We start from the raw sequence: 16,147 nt of genomic DNA, 5'->3' as shown, positions 1-16,147 counted from the left end.
ATAAATAAGTTTGATGATAATGGATTTTTTGCAATTGTTTTAAAATTTGTGTTAGGGGGTTATTTTCTTTTGTTTCATTACTGAATATTTATAAGAGCTATTAAAATGGCATTTAGAAAAAAATATTTTGGTCATTTATTACATTTGAAGAATTTTTCTTTTAAAAAAAGAAGACACTATTTAAAATCAGCATTAATTACTTTATATAATCAGATAGCAACACTTAAATATATTTGGGAAGATCATATGGATGTGTTTCAAATTATTAGAAGAAATATTTTTAATTTTTGATCTATGATGTTTTATTTACAAAAATATTTAATTCTTTAATACGAACATGTTGGGAAAAACGAAGCGATGCAACAATAATTTGTGTAAATAGATGTATCAGTTTGTAAAACAGTTCGAATGCTCGAGTCGTTTAATTTCAATTTACAAGATTTTCAAAAATCGAAGAAAGAAACACTTTTAAGGCAAACCTGGAAAATTTAGAATGTAAACTTCTTCACGTTACAAATGTTTTAAACAAAATTAATAAAAAGATCTTGATTTTTATTTTTAATTTATTTTTATCGGCCACTAAATTAGTTATAATAATGAATCGGCATTTATGAAGTCAGCAATTTATCAATAATTTACTTGCCAGTTAACAATTTGTTTCCTAATCATCTAGTAAATGAATCTACAAATACATTTAAATATTAAATATACTCTTGAAATATATACAAACAAATTAAAAGAAGAATAAATAAGTAAATAATTCCTAAACGGCTTTTTTTTCTTTAAACTATTTGCAAAACCTGCTCTGAATTTCCACAAAAGAACATTTTATGTCCAACTACATGTTCTTAAATCTTTTGAAAAGCGTTATAAGGAAATCCCAACTTCAGGCCTTTTCAGGCCCTAACGACAGATTCTAACATTGAAATGTCTGCTTTGAAAGAGAATTCCATTGGCCAAGTTCAAACAGAGCAGAGGGCAAAAAAAAAAAAAACAGTTCTTTTTATTGAGAGAAAATTGCAGCTCTTCTTATTCGGAAAAATTCCGAAAAACATTCTTAGATCTCGGAATTATCTCTAGTTCAGTGCTGAGAATTCCTTGAGCACTCGAATCGTTTTTCTTTCAGAAAGCGAACTAAAAATATCCACTGAATGCAGTAGAGGGCAAATAAATACCTGGAATAATTTCTGCTGGAGGTCTTCAGGTTGCTGTTTAGGGTCACCACTCAGCAGGATCGATGGATCTGATAAGAGAAGGGTAGATAAATATTAGATATTTACCCTTCTTGTATAGAAAGAGATACTTCTCAGGTTTATTGCACTTCCTGTCTTATGACTCTTGCTTTTTTATTCAAAAAGAAAAAAGAAAAAAAAAAGAAAGAATGGAATTTGGTGACAGTACTAATTCAGATTTTATATTGTTCCTTATTTATGATATTGGACTTAAGATTTATTTGCATTAAGTGTAATAATGCATGATACAATATAATTTTCTGTAAGAAGAGAGCTTCAAATCATAATAGCATTCTTTTGTATAATATGTATATACAGCACAATTATTATTCAACTTGTAGTAATGAATTAAATTTGTTGCTTTTTCAAGTATAGTTGCAGTCATGTTTAGATTTCATTCTAGCAATGCTAGTTATTATTTCATGATTTCTGATTTTAAAATAAAAAGAGAAAGATTATAATTTAATTACGTTGAAATTATCTTTTAAATTATAATAAGTTGAATATAGATTGAGAAAAACTGTAACAACATGCTCTGTATCGCCATATATTATGAAAAAAAATGGATATTTTTTGATAGAATATTTATTAAAGTTATCGTGTTTATGGACATTAGTCTCAAAATATATTTTTCTTTTCCTTAAAGTTATAAATCCACTTCTAATTATGCAACGAATCCATCCGAAGTGTACCTTTACCTATTTGTAACCTAGCTTATGACAACACGTTGATTCAAAAAGGCAGCATTCTAAATAAATGAAATTAGATCAAATCTATTCCCGATTTTAAACTTAATTAAAAGCCTGATTGGTTAAAAAGAAATCGTGTCGCATATCATGATGTTCCGAAATGAATAAAAAAAATATTTTGTAAACAGATTTACCCCTGTGGATTTCCTTTTACTTCCAAAAATTAAATATATTGGTAAAAAAAAAAAAGATTAAAAAAATTGCTGAGATTTTTATATTCGGCCTCAAAAAGGATTTGAATGTCTCATTTCCCAATGGAAGACGCTTTGAAAGTAGTGTATAAAAAGAAGAGACGCATATTTTAAAGGACACAATTCTTGTTAAAGAGTACTGTTAGAAAAGACCATCATCGGGAAAAAAATTCCTTAGGGGGCTATGAAAAACTAGATGAACAAGAAAATAGTCTGTGTAAAAGAACTGTATAGTGAATATACCAGAACATTATTTCCTATCGTCTAATTACACCATGCTTACATATTGCTCACAAGAAGTTGCTTATAACTGCTTATTTATTCAATATATATATATATATATTTAGAAAACAACGTTAAACAAGCATTTGATAAATATTATTACGGGAGATATTTCTAATTAAATGTTTTAGAATAAATTTATAATTAAAAATTAATTTCAAAGATTAAATTATTAATTAAATACTAACTGATTGATTTTAAATAGATTTCAAGTTATATAAAATGTCTTTATCGTTTGACGTAAAATGTTCATTTACATTATTATTAGATTTATTCGCATACTTTTTTTATATTTAATTTTGATAAAACTCTTATCCAAAAAAAGTTGGAATGAAAAAAACTCAAAATATCAAAAAGCAAAATTTTATTTATTTTTATGGCTTTGGCTAATAACTTTTGCACAATTTGTTGCAATTATTATTTTTTTTTGAATCTCTACTTTTTAAGTGGTAATTAATCTTTCTTTCTTCATATTATTTTCTATGATGTTTCCAGAGTTCCACTTTTGAAATTTTATGTGTTAATAGATGATCAGTTTTGGATGACTTCTGTTTATGATAAAATTTCCTTCGAGAAAAGCATAATCATATTCTTGTGGAATAAAATGTTTGCTGCTGAATTAAAGATGTACCAGTATTTTTATGTATATGTGTTTCTAGAATTTTTGCAGCTGAATATTCATTCCGAAGTCTCTTCATTTTCAAATCAAATATTAAGAATGGATTTATTTCTTCTTATTAATTTTAGTAAGAAATAAGGCATTTGGTTTTTATCGTTTATTATGATGTTTAAAAGTTTGTAATCCAATATTAATATAATGATATTAAATGAAAACTCTATTCATCTGATCACTGTTATATTTTATAAAATTAAGATGCTGCATTTAGTAAATTAGAAGTCAAAAATATTTAAATTTATTTAAAATACCTTAATTTTATTTACATTTGCTTTCAAATAAACAGAATTACTACCTAAATTATTTTGAAAGCGCTATGTTCTATTCATATATATTTATATATTTTTGGAAATAGGAAAGATAAATATTAATTCAATAAATAAGGTAAATATCCATCTAAATGGATAGAGAAATACATATTTGTATAAGAATTTCATTAATTCAAGTAAACATCTTCCATAGATATTTTCATGATTATTCTTTTAAAATAATTTTATTATGTGGATGAAAGTTTGATTTTTGAATATATTTCAAAAACTGCATTTTGTCTTCGATAAATGATTTTGAGAATATTCAAAAATCAGTGAAATAATATTCTGTGAAAGATGAATTTTTTTTTATCCTTTTATGTATGAAAATCGAAATACATTATATCAAAAAACTGTTGCAGTTATAAACCGGGTAACTTTCGATATTCTTTCAAGATATTTACTATCAAAAATTTAAAAATTTAATCTTATATGTTTCGCAAAGGCGCAATGTAATCTTAGATCTATAGATTTCCAATAATTTAAGAAATAAGCGAGTAAAGAAAAATGAATTATAGCATAATAACATATTTGCATATTAATTGAAAACGAGTGCAAAATTCAATCCGCCTTTAAAAGGAAGAAAGCAATTTATGGAGCAATTAAGAGGAAGTAACTAAAGATTCTCAAAAACAGAAATACTAACGAAAAACAGGAATTAAATAAGATTAAAAGTAAGTTGGAAAATAAATTTTTGTAAAATTCATTAACATTTCTTCTGCCGCACAGCAGACTCTTTAATCCGCAGCTTAGAAGAAGAAGCAATTTTGAAAAAAAAAATAAGCAATAAATACATGGGATGTGATAAATATATAATTCCTATTTGTTGATGTCAGATTTAATTAATTATTTTCTTTCTAAGAAATTGTAGTTAATATAATTACATTAATATTTATTTATCTATCGATTGTTCGCAATACGCACATTTTGAGAGAAGCAGAAACTTTTAGAAAAATGTATGAAATATCTGTCTTATGAAAATATTTATCAATTCTATTGAAATAATTATTTATAAAAAAAACCCTCAGGTCATTTCGCTTTTATATAGAAATAAATTGCATGATTTTATTGAAATACATAAAGCTAAAAATTTTGCTATATTTCAGAATCAACTAGCTGGTCATCACTCTCTTAGGAGATTGAAGCGTCGGCAAGGAACGTTAATAAGAACAAAGCTCTCATAGGCTGTATCCTTTGATTCCGTTCATCATTGAAATTGGTATATTTCCGAAAGAAAAATCAGTAAAGTTAGTATACTTCCAAAATAAGCATTGAAGTCGGTATACTTCTTAAACTTGATACGCCATAATCTTTATAAGTTCATTGAACTTGTGGTTATTTTTTTGGCAAAATTATGAGATTAGTATGATGAATTTAGAGATTAGATTCCATTTATAATATCAAAAAATATTTTTTTTTGTTTTTATTTTTTTGAAACATTGAGTTAGAATCTCAACCAAGAAATTCTCTTTGGTTTGTTATAATTTTGCTATACTGTTGACTAATTACCAGCTAAAGTTTATTTACCAAATGAATTCAGTAAATTAAATTTCTAAAAAAAGTAATCCATCAGCATTTGGTTTCTAATACATAAACTATGGCTATTTAAATATGAACATTGTCTCTTATCCAATGACAGCTAAGAAAAAAAAAGTGATAAGAACTGGGGAACTCTGCATAAAATACACTAAAATAAACCTCTTGGATTCACTTTCAGTTAATTGCATTTTTTTAAATTGATATATGTCAAAAACTAATAAACAAATGAATAAAATGGCAAAAGGTTTCTCAAAGCTCAAAGCATTAAAATTATCTTCAGTAATTTTTTTAAAGAAATTTATTTAAATTTTGCTATTTACTGATTGGCCGAAGTTTGTTGGCTCAAAATCCAAAATTGATTGTGTTGCATCAAATATGTAGTTGATCTGCAATCACATGTTAATTCTTTCCCCGCTTATTCCTTTGGATAGTTATTTTTAATGTAGACAATAATACTGAAATTAAGAAAAAGATATTTTACTTTTAAGAAAAATATTACAAATTATTTGTCGGTTTTAAATGAACAACGTTAAAAATTACAGTAATGGAAAAACTTTAGCAAAACTTTTAAAATATGATATCATGATCCATATTAGTTGGAAGCTAAGATTTCAGCTGAGGAAAAAGAGGATTGAAGGTTCAAAATTCGAGTCCATCAAAGATCCACCTTGTATTAAGCCTGGTAGGGCTTAAACTAATTAGACATTCTCAGGCTAATTAATCAAGCTGTGGCATGGTAATTTAAAGATTGGTTGTTTGAAAATTATTATTTTCGTCACTTCACTAGTCAAATGACAATTCAGAAGAAACGTCCATGTTCTGCACAGAACTGTCCAATGGATCTTGGATGTCGTCGCAATCACCAGGAAAATTCACAACCAATTCTTGGAGAAAGGTTGGACCAAACCACCATAAGTCACTTTGTAGCATTCTCGTCGGATCAAGTCTCCTCGAAATGATGTCCGCTGGATTTTGTTCAGAAGGAGCATGATGCCACTGATTCATTTCGGTGGATTCTTGAATAACAATTACTTTATTTGCTACAAATGTTTTAAGTCTCAGGATTCTTTCCTCATCCACGAAAACACGATTGTAGAATCCGAATAATAGAAAACTAACGGACTATCAATTTTTAAGCATTTTTTACTTTATGCATCAATTTGGTGGGTAAGAATGGCACTGCATAACTCTAAACGAGGTATGGTTACTTGCTTATTAGGTGACACACGAGATTTACTCGCAAGTAGCTTCACTTTTACTTCACCCGCTGAATTGACAGTTCTGGCGTAGATTGCAGCCCCATACGCTTTTTCAGACGAGTCACAAAATCCATGAAGCTCAGTCACTTCCGCGTTTGGAATAACAATACATCTTTCAATATTAATGTCGTTTAAGTTTGTTAAAGATGTTACAAACTCTTGCCTCTCACCAGCTTCTTACGCAGGAAGCATTTATCCCCAATCAATCTTGAGCAACTACAATTGTTGCATTAAGATTTTTGCCTTATTGATCACTGGCCCAAGTAACCCAAGTGGATCAAAAAATCTGGCGATAATGGATAAGACCGACCTTTTGATAGGTTGGGTATTTTGATGTATATCTACTACCCAACTTTCCAGGCAATCCCTAAAATCTTAATTCCATCCGCAGATGAGAATTCATACTCTTTCTCCGTAGCTGGAATAAGTTCAGAAGTATTCCCACATCACTTGTGCAACGACATCTGGGCGGTTTTTAGAATGTCAACAAGTTGCTGTTGCAGAGTTTGTCTCTTCCAATGTGCTCGCTTCACTTAAACGTCGTCCATATAAATACTAAGCACAATACTGATGCAGCACTTGGAAAGTTTGTTCCCTCATCGATGGGAATTTGTTTAAGTGTTTTTATGGCTAGACCGTTCCGTAGGTAACCGTATTTAGCTAATACGTTTTAACAGGCTAATTAGCTTCTTCTTTCCATAAAATTCTTTGGAGATTTCTTCATCTATATTAATCATATGGAACATCTGACGAATATCTGCAATAAATGCAAATATATGCTGCTTGAATTTAATTAGCTATGTAAATAGATCGTCTGGAATCATTTCACCTTTATACTGAATTGAATTGAGCGATTTTCCACTAGTAGTCAAGGTGGACGCATTAAACAAGGTACGTAGTTTAGTTGTTTTTTAAGGCCTATAAATGCCATGATGAGGCATATAATATGTTACTTCAGGTTCAATACTTTAGTCTTGTGTCTCGCTCAGGTGGCCTAACTCCTTCAGCAACTTCTTCAGTTTCAGATATGTTTGGTCTCTAGACAAGGGAGTCCATTGCGATTCGAGTCGTTTTATAGAGCAATATCTCTTGAACTCCTTAGACATGACCAGTGCACTTTAAATGGCATCGCTACAATATATTTTACTGTCTCATTTCTTCTATGTGTTCGCGCATAATGCTCCTCACAAATAGCATTCTCTTTACTTTTAGGTAATTCCTTACCTATTTCTTCAATCTCCCAGAATTTTCTTAAGTTTGAATTTAATTCTTCTGCTCCACATATTAAACCGCAATAGTTAGAATTCAATTTAGCTGAACTCGAAACGCTACCACCTACAATATACCTAAGCACAGAGTCTTGTAACGTCAAATTCTCATTTTTGGCATTTAATTTTCCCGGTTTTATTATATCATAAAAGTATTCAGCGCCAATTAAAATGTCTATTTTGCCTAGAATATTAAAATTAGGATCCGCAAGCCAATAGATTCTAGAATCTGTACACGCGTATCTAACATCTTATTTGGGATTAAATCTGTTATTTTTGATACCACTAACATCGAAATATTTCTATCGAAACTCTTATTTTTACTAGCCACAGTTTCTGTAACTGCTATTAACTACCAGCGAAGCATTATTAATGTAGGAAATATTGATTAATTTTTTCACTTTTGAGCTGCAGCCTTTGCATACAATTCTTTGCATAGCGTTCTCATAAAATAACGCTATGCGTCGTTATCCAATAGGCACCTTACTTCCTGCCATTGCGAACATTTATCTTTCATCAAACATCTTACAGTAGACAGTATTTACGATTAGATTTGTTGCAACAAAAGACGTACTCCACTCATTGCGGGAAACCGAACCTTGATTCGAATTTTTTCCCTCCGATTGCGAATTATTTATGACTTTAGCTGTTTTTACATTCGAAGACGAAATTTTTTACTTCTTTCGAAAAGTGTATTAATTTATTGTAAGCTCCGCCACAGAAACAATTTCTATACGAACACTTTTTAATGCTGCAATTAGGCGATAAATATTTAAAGCAGGCGTTTTTATTTTTTACTACCTCTACGCTTTCAAGAACCGAAAATCTCTTAAATTGATTACAAGCATACAAAGGATGATTCTCGCTCTTTAAACATAAATCGCAATTTTTATTTTCCGCTTCATTGAAAAATACTTTTGATGCCGGTTTAAATTTATTGCTACAATTTTGCTCTTTTCTCGTCTCATTTATGATTTTGCCTTTGGAAGCAAAATACAGATCACATTCTTTCCCTAACTCGGTGAGATGTAAACCACTTTGATTTTGTCTAATATTAACAAGAGTTGCTGTTTCTTTGTCCAGCGTTTGGAATAATTTATCCGAAACTATCAACTGTTTTAGGGTCTCGAAATCGTTACACCACTCAATTTTAAATAATATTCAAAACTCGTCAATTAGCGTGACGTGCACATGAGTTTTGTTATCTTTAGAAGCATTTCTAAAATTTTCTAAACCCGCTTGCGTTGTTAACTCGAATTCTATTAATACAATTGATTTAATTTCGTCAAAATTATTTAAATCTTTCTCAGAAATATAAGTTAGGACATTAGAAGTTTTTCCTCCTAATAAATTTAATAAAATCTCTGCTTTAAACTTCTCAAGTACCTTTTAAAGAGATAAATGCTATCTCTAATGAAGTAAAAAAGAAACCCCAGTCCTTAGCTTTGCTCGGTGTTTTAATACACAATATTCTCACAGACTTTAATAAGCTATCCAGTGACTCTTCTGGTTCCGTTTTACACTCTACATTAACGGAAGTCTGAGTACTATTTTCATTAGCCCTTAATTGCGCTAATTGTAATTTTATTTTAGTTCTCTCTGAGACGCTCTAGTTCTATTTCATTATCCTGATCGGATTTTTGGTTCCTATTCCTTATTATTCGATCTACAGCATCTTTAACAATTTCGTTGTCATTTTCGAACACATCACTTTTCAATTAAACGCTTTATTTCACTCTTTTTCATGTCTTCCTCAACAACCAAACCTATCTCTTCGGCAACGAGTTTTAATTCATCTTTCTTTAATTTTGCTAAACTCTCCATTTTAAATAAATATATAATTCAAAATAATTCAAGAGAACAGTATTATCACAATTTTATTCTAAACTCATCAAAAACAAAATTAACTTCATCTAGGGAAATTAATTAGTTAATAAATCAAAGGATAATACTGCCCATACCTCTTTGCTGGGATTGCTGTCACTCGAGACCAGTTATCCATAAAAGAATTCTCATTCTCGGTATTATCGCACCAAATTCGTCATCATCGAATCATCGACGATATCTCCACTAATCAGTCACACATTTCAAATAATGAATCACTATACAATAGATGCATAGTCGTCTCCGGCTCGACGGACTATGTTTTGGCCCTTGACACACACACACACACACACACACCAAAAAGATTGTATCATTTCACCACTTGGTGGCGCTACAAACTTAATAGGTGGAACCTTCTGCTGACTTTTTGGCGCTAACAAACTAAATATAATCTGAACTAAACGAAAAATAAAAATCGAAAAATGATGAGAGTCAAAAAACTTTTTAGATCATTGAAAGGTTAAATCTCTGGTCTCTTTTGATCGAATGTAGATGAGTCAATCCTAAATTAAAATTATTTATTATACAAATCTTGAATCTCATCATAAAAGATCATAGGGATAAAATCATGTTAAACATGGTAATGTCACTAGAAAAAAAAACCGAATGATTTAATTCATTACTACAAAATTAGTAGAAACATCGTACAGAAATTATTCTACGATACAAAATTTATAGCAATAATTTTGATTAACAAATTTTGATTTTTTTAAATATGCAATTACCATTCTTTTTTATTTTGAAATATAAATTCTAGATCTTTTGTTCTTGATAAATTTTAACTACCAAAATCTAAATTAAAGATTTTTTTAAAAGCTCACCTTGGCATAATATAAATTCAAAAGCATTCCTTACAAAAGATTCTAATAAAGAGTTATAAAAGTAAAATATATTTATTTCTTTTAATCCAATTCATTTCAGAAACCTTAAGGGCAAACAGTTTGTATTTATGAAACTGTAAGAATGTTTTCTTTCAATTATAATTTTAAATTGAATTGTAATCCACTTATCCAATGTTTTCAGGGACAAGCGCACACGAACTGTAATACAATTTATAAATGAATCCCAAAGGAGATTCGAAATGTTTTGCTTAAAATGTTCTCGTTACATGGATATTTGTTGACTGATATAAAGTAATTCTCAATAGTCTAGTAAAAATATATTAAAATGCTAAGAAACATCTTTATCCCTTCCCCCAAAAAAACAGAAAGCTTAAAATCCATTTTTTAAACAACCACCTACCATAAAACCTTGTAAAATGAAAAAGAAAATGATTTCTTTTATGTATAAAGAAGAAATTACTATATATGCATAAGACATTTTTTAGCGAAGTACAATTTTTAAAAATTCCAAGATAGTCTTAAGTTGAAAATAAGGATACTAAAAAAATCTAGTATACGTTGGAAAAATCAAGATTTCTTTCAAAACGTGCTTTGCAATACTTAGATTACTCAACTTTTGTATTGCAAGACTTTTAGATAGGAAGAAGGCATTATGAAACACTGTCCTGACGGACTGGGTTCTGAAATAATTTTCGGAGTCATCTCTTTCATGCAGTTTGTATTAGGAAAATTGGTATACTTCGAAAACAAATTCCTCAAGAGATAAAATTAAAGCACTTTTAGAATCTATATCGACTACAGTCATGTTTCCTGAACTCCATGCATTTTTTTCTTTTGTTGAATATATAGAATTTTAGAATCTATTAGACCTATTTTTATAAAAATGTAATATTTCCTTAAAAAAATCTGTTAACCCCTCAGAGGATTCTCCTTTTTGAAAGAAATCTCATGAGAATCTCTTTCCTACTAAGTGTTCTATTGATATCGCAATGACAGGGGGAAATTTGTAATCGATTATATTAATGCCATTGTCTTTTGGATTTAAGCGATTTAATAAATTAATTTTTAATTTTTAGTTACTAACATCAAACTTTTGAGAATTATGACAGACTTTTATACAGCCTTCGCAAACTGAAATCAGACTTGGGAAAAGACAGTGTCAAATATGGAAACGGTTTTTTTATTATTTAATAAAATATTTAATCGCTAATTTTTGCTCGATATTTAAAACTCAAAAACATTTCTATAATCATCTACATAAAATATTTGGATAATAAGAAATTGGAACTACAGTACCGCGAAAGATGACGTCAATTAAAAAGATTACAGATGATTTATGTTTCTTATGATATTGTTTAGTCAAGAAATTTGCCTTAATTGAGAAAGTGTATTCTCACAATAAATAAAAAGTATAAGACCATTAAAATAGCATAATTCCAGTATCTTTCACAATTGGATTAATAAAAAAAACTTTTGGAGAAGTATGAACATATAAGCTATTTATAATAGAATTAACGGATATTAAATACTACCAGTATCCCAGGCAAACAGGTGGTCATCTAAAGCTCCCAGCTCAGACTAACCTGGTAAGTTAACAAACATCACAATGTGGCGTGTAGCGCTCTGTTTTAAAAAAAAAATCTACAACAGGAATGTTTTTGAATGTTCCGCCTTAAAATGCCAACAAAAATCATATTACTTGGATGACAGAGACAAATTTTATTTTATATTTCAAATAATAGATCTTTTATATACTAAGAAGCTCTATTTATTTGTCATAACACTGACACTGTTTTTCAGTTTCATATAAAAAGATGAAAGGATCAGTTTTAATCTCTTTCATCAATATTTTTAAAAAAATATTTTTTATATGGAGTTGCTAAATTGAATTAAATTAGCATCATTTATAAATGTAGACAATTTTTGAAGAAATCCTGATGCAGACTGTCTCGCCTCTTACTAGTTTTAATAAGATTTGTAGGAATGAAATATTTATGAAGATAAGAGATTTCATCACTTTATTTCAAAAATATATGTCCTTTCTTGATTCAAAATGACCTTGTATTAAATATTTCACCAAGTATCTCAGAATTGGTTAAAAATAAAATGGACATTCAAAAATTGTTTAGACTTTACTTTGACAAAAAGATAATAATAATCTGGATTAACTGATAATAATGCTTATCTATACATAGTATAAAATGAAGTCTACTGAAAGCGTCTGTATGTTTGAAAGAGAAAAACTCTATAAATACTTAACTGATATTGGAGATATTTATACCAATTTGTAGGGCAGTTATTGGGGAAAGTTTTAGTGTATTGAAGTTATATCAAAATATAAGAAAAGAAGTTTTATAATTGCGATTTTAGTTATTTTCATATTACTATTCGCGCATTCGTAAAACAACAGTATCTGGCCTTTGCACTTATCCGCGCATATGCGAAAACCTGAAACTGCGCATGTGCAAATAGCAAGAGATGTGGCATGCATATGCGATACATTTGTTTACGTCTGCTTTTAAACAGCGATTCAAAACTCATTAGGCCCCCCTCCACCCCTCCCCCCCCAAAAAAAAAAAGAAATCCGACCTTGGCCACATCACATTGAATACTAAAAGGCATTTTTTTGTTGCGCGATAATAAAAATGTAGAGGAAAGAAACATTCGGTTATCGAATATCAAAGAAAGAATGTCCACACTTAGGGAAGGAGAGTCTTCTGTTGAGCGAAAAACCGTCTCTTTAAATCCTACTGCAATTGAATTACAGGATGAATCATCAGGAGCGAAGTAATCGCCTGTCTGCTGACAGAGAAAAATATTTAAATTTGAGATCAGAGGAGAAGTGAAGGAACAAACGTTCCTGATATTTGGTCCGAAAAGGAATACTCTGCCCTGAATTACGATCCATATGTGGATTACAGATATGATGCTTCGGTTTCGATAGGAACGAGGCTATGGTCTGTCCATATTGTTCAACTTTAAAATGAAAAGATGATTTCAAATTCATGTGATGTTTACAAGGGAAAACTAAATGAGAAGAAATCCACCCCCTACCTCTCCTAAACCATTACATTGACTTCTTACTAATGAAAAACTTATTTCTAAAGAATTTGTAAAGAACATAAGCCATTATAATAATTCCTTTCAAATTACCTCCTTTATGAATGCACAGATGCATGAACATGGTGAAATGGCCACGTCTTATTGGGTGAGGCTAGACTTACGTTTAAAGCTAATATTTCCTCTTGGATATTATGCCACGGGCAATGCTGTGGTTTTATATAATCAAGAAGTATAGCTTTCTTTCTAAAATTTATTCACTTGATTTTTATCATAGAAATATCAATATATTGCATAGAGTCACAGTAAAATTTATCCCGACGATTGCTTTTATTAATCATTTCAACATTTGCGCTTATATAGTAAGAACTTTTCTCTCAAATTGTTTCTTGCTTAAATCAATATTTTATCAAAATTATTCTTCACGAGTTAAATAATGAGTTTATTTAATCACATAAAATATTTCCCTTGGTATTTTTTATAAAACTATTTATGAATTAAATAAATGGTTCTCAAAGTTTTCCCCTTGGCATCAAACTACGAGAAGTTTCGTAAGAAATTCACAGATAAATGTTAATTTATATATATATATATATTTTTGTTATGTGTTTATTTCAATATACGTTTCATGCATTAGCAACGAGAAAAGTCTTATTTTACTGGCTCTCCAATAAACGCTCTTGTTAACAGAAATAACATTCTTCTCGTGTAGTTAAACTGTAGGGCTTTTGCTCAATCAATGGATAATTTTCATTTCTGTATCAACGAAAAACTTGCTGGCATTATTGATAACAAATCAGGAATTATTGAATAGTAATAATATAGCTATACAGTTATAGTAGGGATCATCAAAAAATTCTATTTGAACATTATTTATTCGATAGAAGTAATCTCAATTGCTAAGTTCATGCTGAATTAGGAGGAAAAAATTTGATGTTATCACGAGAATTTCTATGGGATTTTAATGGATTATTAATTAATAAAAAATAGGAAGTTACATGAAATGTGATTATCATGAAGTAATACTTTTTATCTTTTCTAATAAAAAATGTGTCCATGTTTTGGTACCCGGTTACCCAGGCGGAAGCGAAATGTCGCCAAATAATTTAGACCTGCTGAAAAAAAAAGTTGCCAACTTTCGTACAAAGGCCTGTACGCAAGTTGGCTCATATCTTAGCTCTAGATTAACCGTCAGGTATGCTGAATGCCGATTCATAAATACACAGAGAAGCAGATATATATTTCAGTTAGCCAGGCGCAAGGGAAACGTAGCCAAGATCTGCGCCAACTTGCGTACAAAAGCCTGCAAGAAAATTGGCGCTTCTCTGTGTTTATGAATCGGCATTCAGCTACCTGACGGTTGATCTACAGCTGTAAAATTCGATATAATATTTTTAGAAGAGAAAATGGGCAACGATATGTTCCAAATTTTTATAATGAGCCAGAATTTGGCATTTTGCCATGATAGCTTAGATAACCATGATTGCACAAAAATTAAATTAACGTCATTAAAAAAATTTTAAAAAAGTATTTGCATAATGAGATTGACACATTTTCCGTGCAATTTCAATCAGAATTTTGAGAATTTAATAAATTTTTGCATGATTTTTCAATGTTTGTACAATGCAAAACCCCTTCCTTGTTTTTTTTTATTTTTATTTCCGTTCTTTTCGTACATTATTTAAAGCGAAGAAAGGAAGGTATTATTTCATGTACGTGTAGTTAAAAAATAAAAAGATAAAAGTTATTAAAGTTACATTATAACGGAAATTAAAAAATAAATCAACTGGACAACTGCAATTTTAAACGCACTGTAGTACCATGGGACTTAAATTTATAAAGATAGATCATTTATTCAACAAATAAAACAAATGCAAGGCAATAAAAATAATAATTTGGTTTTTCAAAACACATTTTTTATATAAAACATTTATTCGAAATTAAACATAAATAATTTTCTAGGCTAATCGACAGTCGTCAGAAGCATTAGCATTTTATTAAATTAAAAGAAAATATTTTATCTAAAATTTGAATAGAATAACGTAAATGAGATTTTCATTCTCTTTTTTTTCTTAAGAAATTTAATATTTAATCTTTGAATAAGTCTCTTATTTACATTTTTAAAATACGAAAATTTGAATTTAATTTTATAACCCTTGAAAAATTATCAATTATTTTAATATATATTGAATTCAATAGAGATAACAGATCATGGAATGTACTTTAATAAGTAAATTTTCTAATTAACGAAAAGAAAAAGCATTTATTCCATGAAAAACACAATTACATTAAAACTGAATTAATTATTTGAAGTGATAAATTCTTCCCAAGCAAAACTTTAATAAAAATTAAACAAACAGATCACTGAGTAAGATGATTAGCTTTAAGTTCTGAAAGTTAAAATTTTACAGCGAAATATTACTAAACATTTAATAATTTATTCCTTTTATGTGTATGTCAGAAAGTGTCTACAACTTTTTCTTCATTCTCTTTTTTAATAAACTACACATTTTATTTAATTAAAATTAATTTTCTAATCAAACGTCACTTAAAAATTCATTCTTTTTGAAATGTATAATATGCCTAAAAGGAATTATTTGCATTAAGTACTATTTTCATTAGTTTAATTGCATTTTTATTTCAAGAGTGTCATATGAAAATTATTAGCTAAATATAATTATTTTCAATATTGCTTCTGTTTAAATTTTATTTATAAGATATATTCGGAAGTGGATTCTATACAGAGCCCATTTTTGGCTTTCTTTTATTAAGTTTTAATTTATATTTATTTTTGTTTTGAGACAATAACAATATAAACTTTTACTTAAATCTGAAAAGATTGAAAGTAAGAGTAGCT

Source organism: Argiope bruennichi, chromosome 9 (genome assembly GCF_947563725.1).
Source record: "Argiope bruennichi chromosome 9, qqArgBrue1.1, whole genome shotgun sequence".
NCBI lineage: Eukaryota > Metazoa > Arthropoda > Arachnida > Araneae > Araneidae > Argiope > Argiope bruennichi.
The sequence above is the reverse complement of the archived record's forward strand: the minus strand, read 5'-3'. Positions refer to the sequence as shown.